This window comes from Acomys russatus, chromosome 22, assembly GCF_903995435.1.
Source record: "Acomys russatus chromosome 22, mAcoRus1.1, whole genome shotgun sequence".
In the NCBI taxonomy this organism is placed as follows: domain Eukaryota; kingdom Metazoa; phylum Chordata; class Mammalia; order Rodentia; family Muridae; genus Acomys; species Acomys russatus.
This window is the reverse complement of record NC_067158.1, coordinates 43,159,005-43,173,418: the sequence shown is the minus strand read 5'-3', so window position 1 is coordinate 43,173,418 and position 14,414 is coordinate 43,159,005.

Below are 14,414 nucleotides of genomic sequence, written 5' to 3'. Positions count from 1 at the left end.
GAATAGGAAGGTTCGGTCCTATTCGACTGAGCAGAGGTGCTGAGACTGCCCCCAGCAGCACAAAGCACAGGACTCATTGGAGTCCGGACCCACCTGGTGGCCCTGTTGAGGACTGATGACTTGCCTAGAGAGTGAATTAGGGCGTTGCTCTGCTCGGAAAGCTCCTCTCCAAATTGTAGCGCAAAGACCAAAGGAATCAACCCCTTGCCCCCCCCCCCCCCAATGTTCAAGGAGCTCAGCCTTGCCTATAGCCAGCAGGTGGGCAAGGCAAGCTGCCTACTCCACCCACACTGTGTTCTCAGGAACCCTGAGGCCGTCACCTACTGGTTATCCAGTCTGTGAACCTGCCTCCCTGGCTAAAGGCTTTCTTGACGCAGAGACCTAACTGCACCGCGCCCCCCCCCCCCCCCCCCCCCCGCCGCCCTTAAATGACTCTCAAATGCAGCTCAAATGCTAAGATCAATCAGCTTGTAGAAATCGTGGGGCAGCTCTTTATGTTCCAATAAGCAAAGGAAATGTCAATTCAAGAGGATTTGTTTTTATTTTTAAACCGCTTTTGCGGTGGTATCTTCTTGACTCCAATGACTGCAATTCTTTGCATTACTTCTCTCTGGTGAATGTGTCCACATCACTCACGCCCGTCTCCCTTTATCAGATTGTTGATGAAGGCCGTTTCCCTACTTTCATTTTATCTCAGATAAATTATTTAGTAACATAAAGTCTATGTTTACATACAAACTTCTAAAATACTATCGCCCGTGTAGATTATACCAGCTCATGTCAGTGTACTCAGTGCTGCACTGTAAGGTAGAATTTGGTAGATCATTTCGTTAATCTGAAGTTGAAGATCAAACCATCTTCCCCACACCACATGGAGTTGCATAACGGTTAGAAGTCTAAAATCTGAACCCTTGATGCCCTGTGTTTAAGAAAGTATAGTGGAAAGAAAACACTTGAAATCACATCATTGCTTTTGGAGTTTTGTGTTTTGTTTTGTTTTTACTGTAAAATGTGTGCTTACATAGTTAAATTGAGTGGAACATGTTTTCCCCTATATGATTTCTCATATAAAAACACAAGAAAGAAGTTTGGGAAAGTCCATTTGTGGGTCTATGCTATTGAGAGCTCAGGCCATGGATGGGCAAAATAACAATTTGTGTAGTCGTAGCACTAAGAAGTGGCTGAGCTGAGATATAACAAGCTTCACTTTTTTTTTTTTTTTTTTTTGAGTCTCTCTATGTACTTTCACTCTCCTGGACTCGCTTTGTAGACCAGGCTGGGCTCGGACTCAGTGATCCGCCTGCCTCTGCCTCCCAAGTGCTGGGATTAAAGGCTTTGACCATTATTTTTCAAGACAGGGTCTAACCTATGTCTGTCCTTGGAATCACTATGTAGACCAGGCTGGCCTGGAACTCAGAGAGATCCACCTGCCTCTGAGTCCCAAGTGTTGGTGTTAGTGTGTGGCACTATAGCAGACTTGTTTTCCCTATTTTAAAAATACGCTTCCTTCATAGAACCTTTGTTCTATGAAGAACACAAAAGGACCTGTATAATAAGTGGAAAAAAGAGCCGAGAGCCAAGTAGGGTAGCTCCCATCTGTAATCTCAGAGCCATCAAATCCAGGCAGAAGGATTAGGAATTCAAGGCTAGCTTAAACTACATGTAACTGTGTCTCCAGCACCATAACTGGATAGATGGACCCTTGATTCCCAGCCACCACTGAAGTGTAATAGTCTTCATTAAATGAGTAGTCACCACATGAGAAGAAATGAAATGGGCCCACGCCCCCGCCCCCTTACCTTACAGTGAATCTAGGACCATGACAAAAGTCTAGACGACTTTTACAGGCACTATTCCTGACAATAAGAACACACCTTTAAAACAATGAGGAGAAATCAGAAGTGGTGGACAAACCTGATACCCCAGTCCTGAGAGGCAGAGGCAGGAGAATCAGGAGCTCAAGGTGATGTTATGAATATAGCAAGACAGTTCTGGCCTACAGGAGACAAAACCTTTTTTTTTTTTTTTTTTTTTTTTTAATTAAAGTTGGTTGTTGTGGCTTAAATCCCAGCTCTGGGAATCAGAGGCCAGCCTGGTCTATATAGTGAGTTCCGGGATAGATAGATAGATAGATAGTTGTTTTTGGTTCTTGTCTCCCACAAACTGACTCAACCACCTGTAACTAGTTCTGGGGGGATCTTATGCCCCCTTCTGACCTCTGTGAACTCCCGCAGACATGCATGCAATTAAATAGAAAGGACACATGGGCAAGCCAGAGTGGAGTAGAACAGTCATTGGTAGTAATGATCACAGATCAAAGACCATACACATATGGCCATACGATCAACAAAGCAAGCACAACTCCACACTAACAGCTCAGATACTCATTTCCAAATAGGAAGGAATAGAAACAAAACACTCAGATGATTAGCTGTTGCTGTCAAAGTGGGCTGATAACACACAGCAATGAAAATGAACAACTTGGCGCATGCCTTTAATCCCAAGGCTCAGGGAGGCAGAAGGATCTCTGTGAGTTTGAGGCCAGCCTGGTCTACAAAGTGAGTTCTAGAACAGGCAATGCTATTGCACAGAGAAACCCTGCTTCAACCCCTCCCCCAGCCCCCCCCTCACCAAAAAAAATCCCCAAACAAGCCCCACCTGAACTTTAACATCAGAAATGCATACTTAAGTGCTATAACTATGAAGTTCAGAAGCAAGGGGACTGCTTGGGCACAAGGCTCCAACTCATCTTTTCCTTTGTGGTCAACTCATGAGTTTGGCTAATTTTTTCTGAGATAGGGTTTCTCTGTATAACCTTGGCTGTCCTTAACTCACTTTGTAGAACAGGCTGGCTCGAACTCACAGCAATCCGCCAGCTTCTGCCTCCCCGAGGGCTGCTGGAGTTGAAGATGTGCACCACCGTGCCCGGCTCATTAATTCCTTTTCTGTTTACTTTAATGTGGTTGAGATAGGATGGTGATGTGCAGTCAAATCTGGCCTTGAACTTGAGAGCTTCCCTTGGGATGGACCACGGACACATTGCTTAAGCTTTTCACTTTTACAACACAGAACCGTAATAACTGAACGAAGTGATAGGGTCTGCCCTATGAACACTGGGTCACTCTGAGTTTCAATGCTTTAGAGGCCAGTAGGTTTGAACTGTTTGTTGGCTGTCACATAAACGGTACTGTGGTCAGCATAGCTACAAAACACAGATGTTAAGTTTTCCACACACTGACTCACATCTTCCTATATACACTGACTCATATCTTCCTATATGATAAGTGGTCATCTCCATGTTATTGATGGGCAATTTGAGATAGAGAGATTGTCTTGCTCAGAGTCACTGTGAGGGATAGACTCTAAACCAGGCAGCTTGGCTCCAGTGTTGGCACGTCATTTAAAATCCGCACTCTCTACTGCCATCTTAGCAACTTAATTTCCAATAAGTGCAAAATAGAGAGGAAATAGGCAGTGGTGAACACCTGTAGCTACTCAGGAGGCTGAGACAGATTGCATGGGGCTACCCTGAGTGGTAACAATATGGAAACAAGCCAACTGAACAGCCTCTTGAAGCACTATCGTCATTTTACTAAACCTAAAACCATCCCATAATTCCGTAAGCATATCACAGAGGCTATTCTGCACGGGGCAAGCTTCAGTCCCTGCTTCATGATAGAACTTCGACATTGTGGTGGAGAGGTTCCCTGTTTCACAGCGCCTGCAGCAGCCATCAGTGTCGTTTTGCTAAGCCTCGCCTATATTATAAGTTTAAGGAGTAGCTCACAAATCTAAACTCTGGTTAGAAGCCATCTGGAAGAATTGAATTGCCTTCCTCTCTGTGGTGTCTTGAGTTCTCCCAAGACAAAGAGTTTTGAATTATAGAACTCACTGTGGCTGGAGCATGGACAGAGAGAGAGGGAAGAGCACAGTGCTAATCCTGTATTTGTGACTTAAAAATGGTTTTCCTACCAGGCCTTTAACCCTGGCACCAGGGAGGTTGAAACAGAAGGATTGCTTCAAGTTTGAGACCAAACTGAAATGAGTATCAGGGCAGCAAGTTACATTGAGACTGTCATCATCACCATCACCATCACCATCAATATCATCAACCTTCTCTGTTCTGCCTTAGGTTCCAGAGCCCCTAACAGCCTTACTCAAAAGTATTTGTATTCCAATATTGGCAAAGCTGTCCACTGCTGTAGAGAGCATAAATAGATATTAACTTCCCACACTTGGGAGGCTGAGGTAAGAGCACATGTCCCAGGCCAGCGCTTACGGCAGCGTCTAAATAAATTCATTGCTTTATTCACATTGACATATAGAAACAGGGTCTAATCTAAACAAAGTAAAACAACATAAATAATGATAAGCCTTGACTGACCAATTGGCCGACTGGCCTTGAACTCCAAGGCTTGTAACCTCAGCCTAAATTCTGGGTGATAGACATGAACCACCCCACTCTGCACATTGAAACAGACCAAACTATCACCTCCAATGAGATAATCAAGGCTGTTCCCTCGTGAATGAATGAATCTTATCAAGGTAATTAGTAGATTAATGGTTAACGGGTTATCTGGAGAGGGTCTGTAGTAAAACTCAGTTTGGCTCAATCTCTAGATCTTCCAGCCGCACATCTGGGCTTTGCCAAGAAGGCCACCAGATGAACTCTGGACCAGAACTAGGAACCAAAATAAACACTTTCTTTGTGACTAACCCAGTGTGTAGCATTACACTGGGAGCAATAGGAAATGAACCAAGTAGACAGTGTATTTTCTGTTTCATAATTCCATGATGAAACCAGTACATCAAGCCAACCAATGGGCAAGGAGTATCCCTGAATAGCTATGGCTTTTACATGGGTAGATTAGATGACTGAACAAGAATACATACCCAAACCAGGATAACAAGTGGAAAGATTAACATTTTTATAAGAATCTGTATCCAAGCATGGCAGTTTTAAAGTCAGAAAGAACTTTACAATTATGCTGTGCTCATCCATCCCTTTTTAATTGTTACTTGACAGACAAGCTGGCCAAACCAATCTCAGTTTTCTCACCTATTAAATGGGTATAGTATACAGACCAGACCCCCTGACCTAACTCAATAGGTAGTCAAACTGTTGTAGTATCTCAGGGTTTGGAACTCTCTTTAATTATTCTCTACCGTATTATAGATGCCCTCACATGCTGCCATGCCAAGACATGGGGTGCTTCTCTAGCTTATGAGGGTACACCCTGGTGACTAGTACACTAGTGAGATACAAACCTGCTTAAAGACAGGGTAGTGTCCTTCCTGACACTTCACCCCCCTGTGGTTTCTACCTCAAGACTTCATCCCCAGGAAGATCTTTCAAGCCATTTCCCTTCAGATGAGCAATTCTTTTCCCCCAAAAACCTAGCATCCTCAAACAGCTTGCCTCCCCAAATCGCTCCATCTTCCAATCTGCCCTGCCTATAGCACCCACCTTTATAGTTAGTAACAATGGCAGGGGTGGGGGTGAGGTTGGAAAGACACAGTGGGTAACATGAGTAGAAAACATCTTTTTTAAATGTTGGCTGCACATCCCCTGGATGGGGAGGCCTGGGGGCACTCAGAGGAAGGATAGCAGGCTACCAAGAAGAGACTTGATACCCTATGAGCATATACAGGGGAGGAGGTCCCCCTCAGTCACAGTCATAGGGGAGAGGAGTAAGGGGAAATGGGAAGGAGGAATGGGAGGATACAAGGGATGGGATAACAATTGAGATGTAATATGAATAAATTAATAAAAAATATAAGAAAAATAAATGCAATTATATTAATGTGAATAAAATAAAATAAAATGCTGGCTGCTGCTGGGTGTGGTGGCGCACACATTTAATCCCAGCACTCGGAAGGCAGAGGCAGACAGATGGTTGTGAGTTCAAGGGCAGCTTGGTCTACAAAGTGAGTCCAGGACAGCCAAGGCTACAGAGAAATTCTGTCTGGAAAAACAAAAAAAAACAAAGAAACAAAAAGTGCTTGGCTGCTCTTGGAGCCTCAGCTGAGTCCAGCCACACACATGGGGAAAGAGTAGTCAGCAACAGATCACAACAAGGGGTGTTGCCTTCAACCACAGGGGAAAAGTCCTAGGTGGAGCCAGGGCCCGCTCAGGTGCAGACACAGCAAGATGTGATCTGATCTGGTAGATCTTTGGACTTTACTGGAGAAGCCAGGCACCCAGGCTTTGTGAGTTTAAACAAACAAGTAAATAAACAAACACTCCTGGGTGTAGTGACTCAAGCCCTGTAGTTCTGGCACTCCAGGAAGTGGAAGCAGAGGAAGGAATGGGGTTCAAGATTATCCTGGATTACATAGCCAGGCCAGCCTGTCTCCAAAAATCCCAATGAAGTAAAATAAATAAAATCCCATGTTTTGGGAGAGTGTTGCCCAGTGGTTAAGCTCTTGCCTGGCATGTACAGAGTCCGGGGTTTAACCTTTAGTACTAAGAAATAAATGAAAAGCTGAAATGTTAGGAAAGTCAAATAAAGCAGGTGTGGACTGCCAATGTTCACCCTGACCCTGGTGTCATCTCAGATACAAAGGGACCTTGGCCTATTGTTTCTGGCCAGCATTTAAGGGCCCTCTCTTCTCTTCCTGATTGTTTGCTGGATGGACCACAAAGCTTTTTAAGAACTGGAAGTGAAGCTGGGCGTGGTGGCGCACGCCTTTAATCCCAGCACTTGGGAGGCAGAGGCAGGTGGATCGCTGTGAGTTCGAGGCCAGCCTGGTCTACAAAGCGAGTCCAGGACAGGCAAGGCTACACAGAGAAACCCTGTCTCAAAAAAAAAAAAAAAAAAAAGAACTGGAAGTGATGGAAAGATTCCAAAGGGGCACCCAGAGATGGCTGCCATGTGAGGAGGAGAGGGCTACCCCACCCTCTGAGTCACCAGGCCTGGGAAATTCCCAGGATGGACTGAGATGGGACAGCCCAGACTAGCTCTGCACATTTGCAAATTCCCTGGGTCCAGAAGGCAGATGTGGCACTGTTCAGTCCTGTCTGCATGGTCCCAAGCTGATCTGGTGGGCTAGGCCTGAGAGGTGGGGGTTGCTTTCTGGGCCTGCCAATATGGGTCTCCTCTGAGGCTACCGAGCAAACTGTCCACCACCCTATTTTCTTCCCTGATCACAGACAGTGGCTGGAAGGGGCCTGAAGTAGATTGTGTCATAAATGCCTGAGACAGTGTGGCTCTCGATAAGTGACCTGAACAAATCCACATCAAGCTCCTGTATTCATCAGGAGGTTCTCCCGGGGCCCTACGGCAATTTTGATCATCTTAAAATGATTGGTCAGGCTTACTGCCAGAGCATCTATTCTCTTAGGCCAGAATTCAAGAAATGCCAAAGAACGCATTACAAAGTCACAAGAAAGCGGCGAGCTTCAAAGCACAGGCTTAAAGGAAGCAGTGTAAAGGGGGAAAAAGCATGGGGCTGACATAATGGCAGGCCATTTTCAACCTCACTTAGATACGTTCATAAATATGCAGAGAATATACTGAAAAGCAATTCTCAAAAGCATTCCTAGTAGTGCTCTCCAGTAGTGGGCAGAGGGTAGGTGTATTTTTCCATTTGTTGCTCTAACATAGATTTGGGGCAGCTTACAAGCAGATGAAGCGTAATTGTTTCAAGCACATGAGAAGGGGGAAGCAGAGAGAAATGTCAGAAGTGAGGGCTGGGAAATTAAGGCAAAGGTAAAGCGCAGAGCGGGGCTATTCAAAGCCAGTTGCTGATCCTCAGTATGAAAAAAAAAAAAAAGAAAGAAAGAAAGAAAAAGAAAAAGACCAGAGCATTTGTGTTTTGAGCTAAAACCTTTCAAACAAAAATTAAAAAGAAAAGAAACAGCAGAAGCTGCTGGTGTTGTGTGCTTGTAATCTCAGCCATCGGGACATAGGGGCGGTTTGCTATAGCCAACTGCATAGCAGTTTCTAGGTCAGCCTGAGCTCAAAGAGCAGAGCTATCCCAGCATCTGCGGTGGAGAATCCTGCTGGGTGTGTGCTCACTTGTGGCTAGAAGCCAAATCTCCCCGGCATGGATTCTCAAGGTCACCTCGGATCTACATATACTCAGTCCACCATTTTCTCCTCCAAATGCAATGGCCAAAGGACAGAATTCTGTCCTTTTCTACTCGTTTTTTTTTTTTTTTTTTTTACCCCCAAGTTTCCACTCTTCCAAGTCTCCATCAGTTACAGTAGAGTAAAAACTCTTCCAGGATCAGACAAAGCTGCCCCACCCTCACTGCCAGCCACAGCCTTCCCGCTGTCCCTCGGACTGCCCCTCGCATGCTCCTATCTCAGAGCTGTAGCTCTTCCGGGTCCCGGTCCTGGATGAGTCAAACAGCTTCTTGACGCTAACTGCTTTATCTCAGGTTGTAGATAGAGGATGACTTGAACTCATTCACCTACCTCCACCTCCCAAGTCCGTGAAGGATAGCATCCTCCCCTTGGGCTGCTCCGGCTCTGCCTCCCCCCTCCCCACACACACACACCAATCACCGCATGGCACTGCTCTGCACTTTACTTTCTCGATTTTCCATAGACCATAAGTTCCTTATGGGTGAGTTCTGACTCACAGGTCCTTCCAAGTCCTAAATACCCAGTGAGTACCCAGGGATAGTTTGATTACTTCAGTGAGTCTAGACCTGATAATTCCGGATGGTCTATAATCCAAGCTACCCAGAAGACTGAGACAGGAGGATCAAAGTTCAAAGCCCGCCTAGGTTACAGAATGATTTGTTTATTTTCGTTTGTTTGTGTTTTTGTTGCTGTTGTTTTTTGGTTTGAGGCTTTTTGTTTGTTTGTTTATTGGTTTTGTTTTCTTTTGTTGGTTTTTCAAGACAGGGTTTCTCTGTGTAGCCTTGACTATCCTAGACTTACATTGTAGACCAGGCTGGCCTCAAACTTGACAGCAATCTGCCTGCCTCTGCCTCCCAAGTGCTGGAATTAAAGGCGTGCACCACCACCGCCCAGCCAAGGAGGAGGAAGAGGAGGAGTTTTCTTTTGAAGCAAGCATCTAACCCCAGAGTCAGGAATGGTGTAATCCTGTAATCCTGGAGGGAGGAGGATCAGGAGTTAAACTGTCAGCTAGCCTGGGCTATAAGACACCTTTTTTCTTTAAAAAAAAAAAAAAAGTCTCCTCCTCTTCTTCCCCCACTCCTCAGAGAAGGGGAGGCTCCCAAGGGGTCCCATCCCAACCTGGCACCTCAAGTCACAGCAGTACTAAGCACATTCTCTTCCACCGAGCCCTGACATGGCAGCCTGGCTAAAAGGAAGAGATCCAAAGGCGGGCAACTGAGTCAGAGACAGCCCCTACTCCCGTTGATAGGCCACCACATGTTGACCATGTTGCATTTTTGCTGACCATGTTGCATTTTTGCTAATGTGTCAGGAGGCCTGAATCCAGCCCACGCATGCTTTTTGGTTGTTGTTTCAGTCTCTGGGAGCCCCTATGGGCCCAGGTTAGTTTACTCTGTAGGTCTTCTTGGATTGTCAATGATATGCCTGCCTCTGCATTCCAAGTACTAGGATTCAGCTGGGGGTGGTGGAGCACACCTTTAATCCCGGCACTTGCGAGGCAGAGGGATCACTGTGAGTTCAAGGTCAATCTGTTCTACAGAGTGAGTCTCAGACAACCAAGGCTACAGAGACACACACCACCACCACCACCACCCCACCCTGAAAAAAAAGTATTAGCCACCAAGAGCCACCGAAGCCAGGCTCTTTTTACTTGAAACAGTCTCTTATAGCCCGGACTGAACTTTCTAGATAGTGAAGGATACTCGTGAATCCTGATCTTCCTACCTCCCCCATTTTATTAAATGCTGAGATTATAGGTGGATCTCCACGCATGCCAGGCAAACACTGCCAGCTGAGTAATCCAGGGCCTGCCTTGTGTATCTCAAGATGGCCACAACTCCTAGATGTTCTGAACATTTGTCACTAAATATTCTGAGGGGACTGGCACACACAATTACACACATTTGCAAATGTTTTCTAGTCCTGCTGAGAGCCTTCTTCCCTTTTTCTCCCTCCTGTCTTTGGGGGTCCCTTTACATCAGTGCAGCCTCTGCTGCACTAACAAGCTCTGGGGAATCCACTCAAAAGGAGGAGGTAGCCCCACAACCACCCCAAAGATCACTGCTTTCCCCCCAGCTTTAATTCCCAAAGGTAAAAAGGCAAAGTAATCATTAACTAAGCCAAGACTCAAAGCCACGCATGAGCCCCATCTTCTATTCAACAATCAACTCTTCTTTGCCTGAAAGGGGCCAAACACCTCCTAACAAGCATATACAATCTGCCCAGAAACCATATTTTTCCAAAGATGGAGTGGCATGCCTTTGGGATAAGCCCTAGGCTTTGCGTTGAATCTCCTTTAATCAGCAGCCACCTGTGAGCCTGGAGCCATCACCCTCCTCCTGCAGACTCCCTGTACCACACAACCAACCAGGCATGCCAGAACCCCATACTTTCACCATTTGGGCCACACACATATTGTTAAATTATTGTCTGATTTTTACCTCCATTTCGTAGATAAACTCTAGCTCAGTGCATGGTCTAGCCCAAGTTCCAACATAGTTTCTGTGTCTAGTCAGGGCTCAGACCCTCAACAGCCAACTAGCAACCCCTCCCCTAGTTCTCCAGCAGGCTGCCTGGAAGGGTGGACCACAACACAAGAACACCCCATTACACCAAGCAAGTGCCCTCACTAACACATACAAAGCCCCCATGGTTGGAAGCCAGAGATATCCATCCTCACAGCGCCTGCCTCCAACACTTCCCACACAGAGCCTCTGCTTTCCCAAAGACCACTGCTAGAACCCTCGCATGCCACAGCAGGGCAGCTTTTGTACCTGGAAAGAAGACAGCCTGGAGCAGCTGAAGAAGCTGGAAGCCTCTGGAGAGCTCCCAGGGGGGCCCACTGAGGAGCTGGGAGCTGGTGGAGGGCTCCTGGGAACAGGTGGAGAGCTAAGAGCCACTGGGGGCTACTGCCTGGGACCGAAGAACATGCTGCTCTCATATAAACTAAGCTAACTTAGCTCCACCCTTAGGGCCAGAAAGCCCTACCCAGAATCCTCCCTAAATCTAATCATCCCAACTACCTCTCTAGTGATCATTTAATACTCCTTTTTTAAGATGAAGGGACAGTACAGGTGAGTGCTCTACCACTGAGCTCTGTTTCTAGCCTCAAATGAGTTTGGATTTTGTTTGTTGGTTTGTCTTTTGTTGTTGTTGTTGTTTCAGGCTGACCTCGAATTCACAGAGTGCTTGGATTAAAGGTGTGTGTCACCAGCTGGGCATGGTGGCGCACGCCTTTAATCCCAGCACTTTGGAGGCAGAAGCAAGCAGATCACTGTGAATTCAAGGCCAGCCTGGTCTCCAAATTGAGTCCAGGACAGCCAAGGCTACAAAGGGAAATCCTGTCTTGAAAACAACAACAAACAAAACAAAACAAAAGTGTGTGTCACCAAACCCAACTAGGATTTTGGGGCTTGGTTTGGTTTGGTTTGGTTTTGGAGACAGGGTCTCACTGTATAGCTCTGGCTGTCTTCAAACTCACAGAGATATACCAACTCCTGTCTCCTCAGTGTTAGGATCAAAGACATGCACCTTTATGCCTGACTAAGATTATAATTATTTCTTTATTTGATTGGCTGGTTGGTTTTGGCTCCTCGAGACAGGGTTTCTCTGTGTAGCTTTGGCTGTCCTGGACTCACTTTGTAGACCAGGCTGGCCTCGAACTCAGATCTGTCTGCCTTTGCCTGCCGAGTGCTGGGATTAAAGGTGTGCACCACCACCACCCAGCAAGATTATCATTATTATTTTGGTTTTGTTTCTATTTTTTGAGACTGGATTTCTCTGTATAGCCTTAGCTGTCCTGGAACTAGCTCTGTAGAGCAGGCTGGCCTAGAACTCAGAGATCCCCCCTGAGTACTGGAATCAAAGGTGTGTGCTACCATGCCCGCCCGGAAATACAGTTTCTTTTGGCTCTTTTGGACTCAACTTGTAGACCCGGCTGGCTGGCCTCGAACTCACAGAGATCCATCTGCTCTACACTGCTGAACTCTCTCAGCTCCATGCCTTTGTTTGTTTGTTTGTTTGGATAGAGTCCAACATAGCCTCAGCTTGCCTGGAACTCACAGAGATATGCTTAACTCTCTGAGCATGCTGAGATTAAAGGTATGTGCCACCATGTCCAGGCCTGAGCTTTACTTTTTATTTTTTATTTTATTTATTTATTTAGGGTTTTTGTTTTGTTTTGTTTTTTGAGACAAGGTTTCTCTGTGTAGCCTTGACTATCCTAGACTCACTTTGTAGACCAGGCTGGCTTCGAACTCACAGCAATCCACCTGCCTCTGCCTCCAGAGTGCTGGGATTAAAGGCATGCGCCACCATGTCTGGCTTTATTTAGGTTTTTCGAGATAGGGTTTCTCTGTGTCAGCCTTGGCTGTCCTGGACTCGCTTTGTAGACCAGGCTGGCTTCGAACTCACAGCGATCCACCTGCCTCTGCCTCCAGAGTGCTGGGATTAAAGGCATGCGCCACCACCTCAACCCAGCTTGTAAGACCTTTTTTAATCATGTGAGTGTGTATGAGTGAGTAAGGTGAGTGTACATGTGTGGAGGAGGCTGCAGAAGAGACATAGGATCCCCACAGATCTGGAGTTACAAGAATCATGAGCCGTCTAACATGAGTGTTGGCAATCACACTCAGGTCCTCTGGAAGATCAAGACGCACTCTTGTTTTTGCTTTATTTTTGTTTGTTTGGTTGATTTGAGTTTTTTTTTTTTTTTTTTTTTTTTTTTTTTTTTTTTTTTGCTTTTTCCAAACACGGTTTCTCTGTGTAGCTCACTCTCTTGACAAGGTTAGCCTTGACATCCACCTGTCTCTGTCTCCCAGAGTGCTGGGATTAGAGGCATGTTCCACCATGGCCCATCTAGGAAGCACTGTTAACCACTGAACGTTCCCAGTTTTCCACCCCCACCCCAAGTCTCTCTGCACATTTGTTTGTTCGTTTGTTTTTCAAGACAGGGCTTCATCTGTGTTAGCCCTAGCTGTCCTGGAACTCTCTTTGTAGACCAGGCTGGCCTCGAACTCACAGAGATCCTCCTGCCTCTGCCTCCAGAGGCTGGAATGGCAGCATGGGCCACCACAGCTGCTTTAAGCAGTGCTGAGGATGGAGCCGAGGGCTTTGTGCATGCTCAGCACTCCACCAACTGTGCTGTGGCATCCTCAGCTCCCATAAAACATTTTATTTGCATAAGCCTTTCATCTACACTCCCACTGTTAAAAGAAAGTTTTTTTAAAAAATATTTTTAAAGGCATTGTCGGCTGGGTATGGTGACACACACCTTTAATCCACACTTTTGAGAAGCAGAGGCAGGTGGATCCAGGACAGCCAGGGGCACAGGGAAACCCTGCCTCAAAATAACCAGAGAAGTGGAAAGGGACGGCCACTAAGCATGGTGATAAATTTCCAGCACTAGGGAGGCAGAAATAGGCCCATCGTGGGGTCCAGGGGCATCTTAAACTATATAGCGAAGTCTGAGGCTAGCCTAAGCTATTCCAGATCCTTCCTCAAAAGGAGAAAAAAAAAAATTACTACTATGAACTGGGTGATATAATGGCCTAGCATATGGGAGGGAAACCCCAGGTTCACTTCCCACACTCTGCTAATCCACAACCCCCTCCAAAAAACAAAAACAAAAGGGAGAAAGAAAGAGAGAAAGAAAATATTTTTAAAAAAGAAAATAGAAAGAAAAAAGAAAATACTAAACGAAGTGTCTCACACTTACCCTGCAATCTAGCTGTAATTTAAAGGCACATCAAAGTGGCTAGAGCTGAGTGTCGTTTCCTAAGATGGTGTCTTTAGCTCCAGCCTTGCTGCTGCAGCGGCTGCTCTAGCTTTATCTGTAGTTCACCGAGATGTCCCTCACTGTCCTGTCTAGCTCACTCCCATACTCCCAATGTGAATGGTTAATTAAAAAAAAAAAAAACATTTATTTTGTGTATATGAGTGTTCTGCCTAAATGTATGTCTAGGTTCCATGTGTGTGTGCCTAGCACCCGGGTAGGTCAAAGGAGGCTATTGGATCCTCTGAAACTATGGATGGTTCTGAGCTGTCCTGTAGCCGCCGGGAACCACGCCTGGGTCCTCTGCAAGAACAGCCAACTGCTGAGCCATCACTCAAGTCCCCGTTGGATTGTGGTTATGAAGCAGGGTCTTGTCTGGCTAGCCTGGTCCCATTAGAAGCCCTCTACCTCAGCTCCCTGAGATGCTGGCATTATAAGCATGTTCCCAATGGCTAGAAGCAGGTTACCATCACTTTCCTTTTGTTTTTCTGAGACAGGGTCTAAGGTAGCTCAGGTGGACCTCGGGCTCACTGAGGTCAGGATAAATG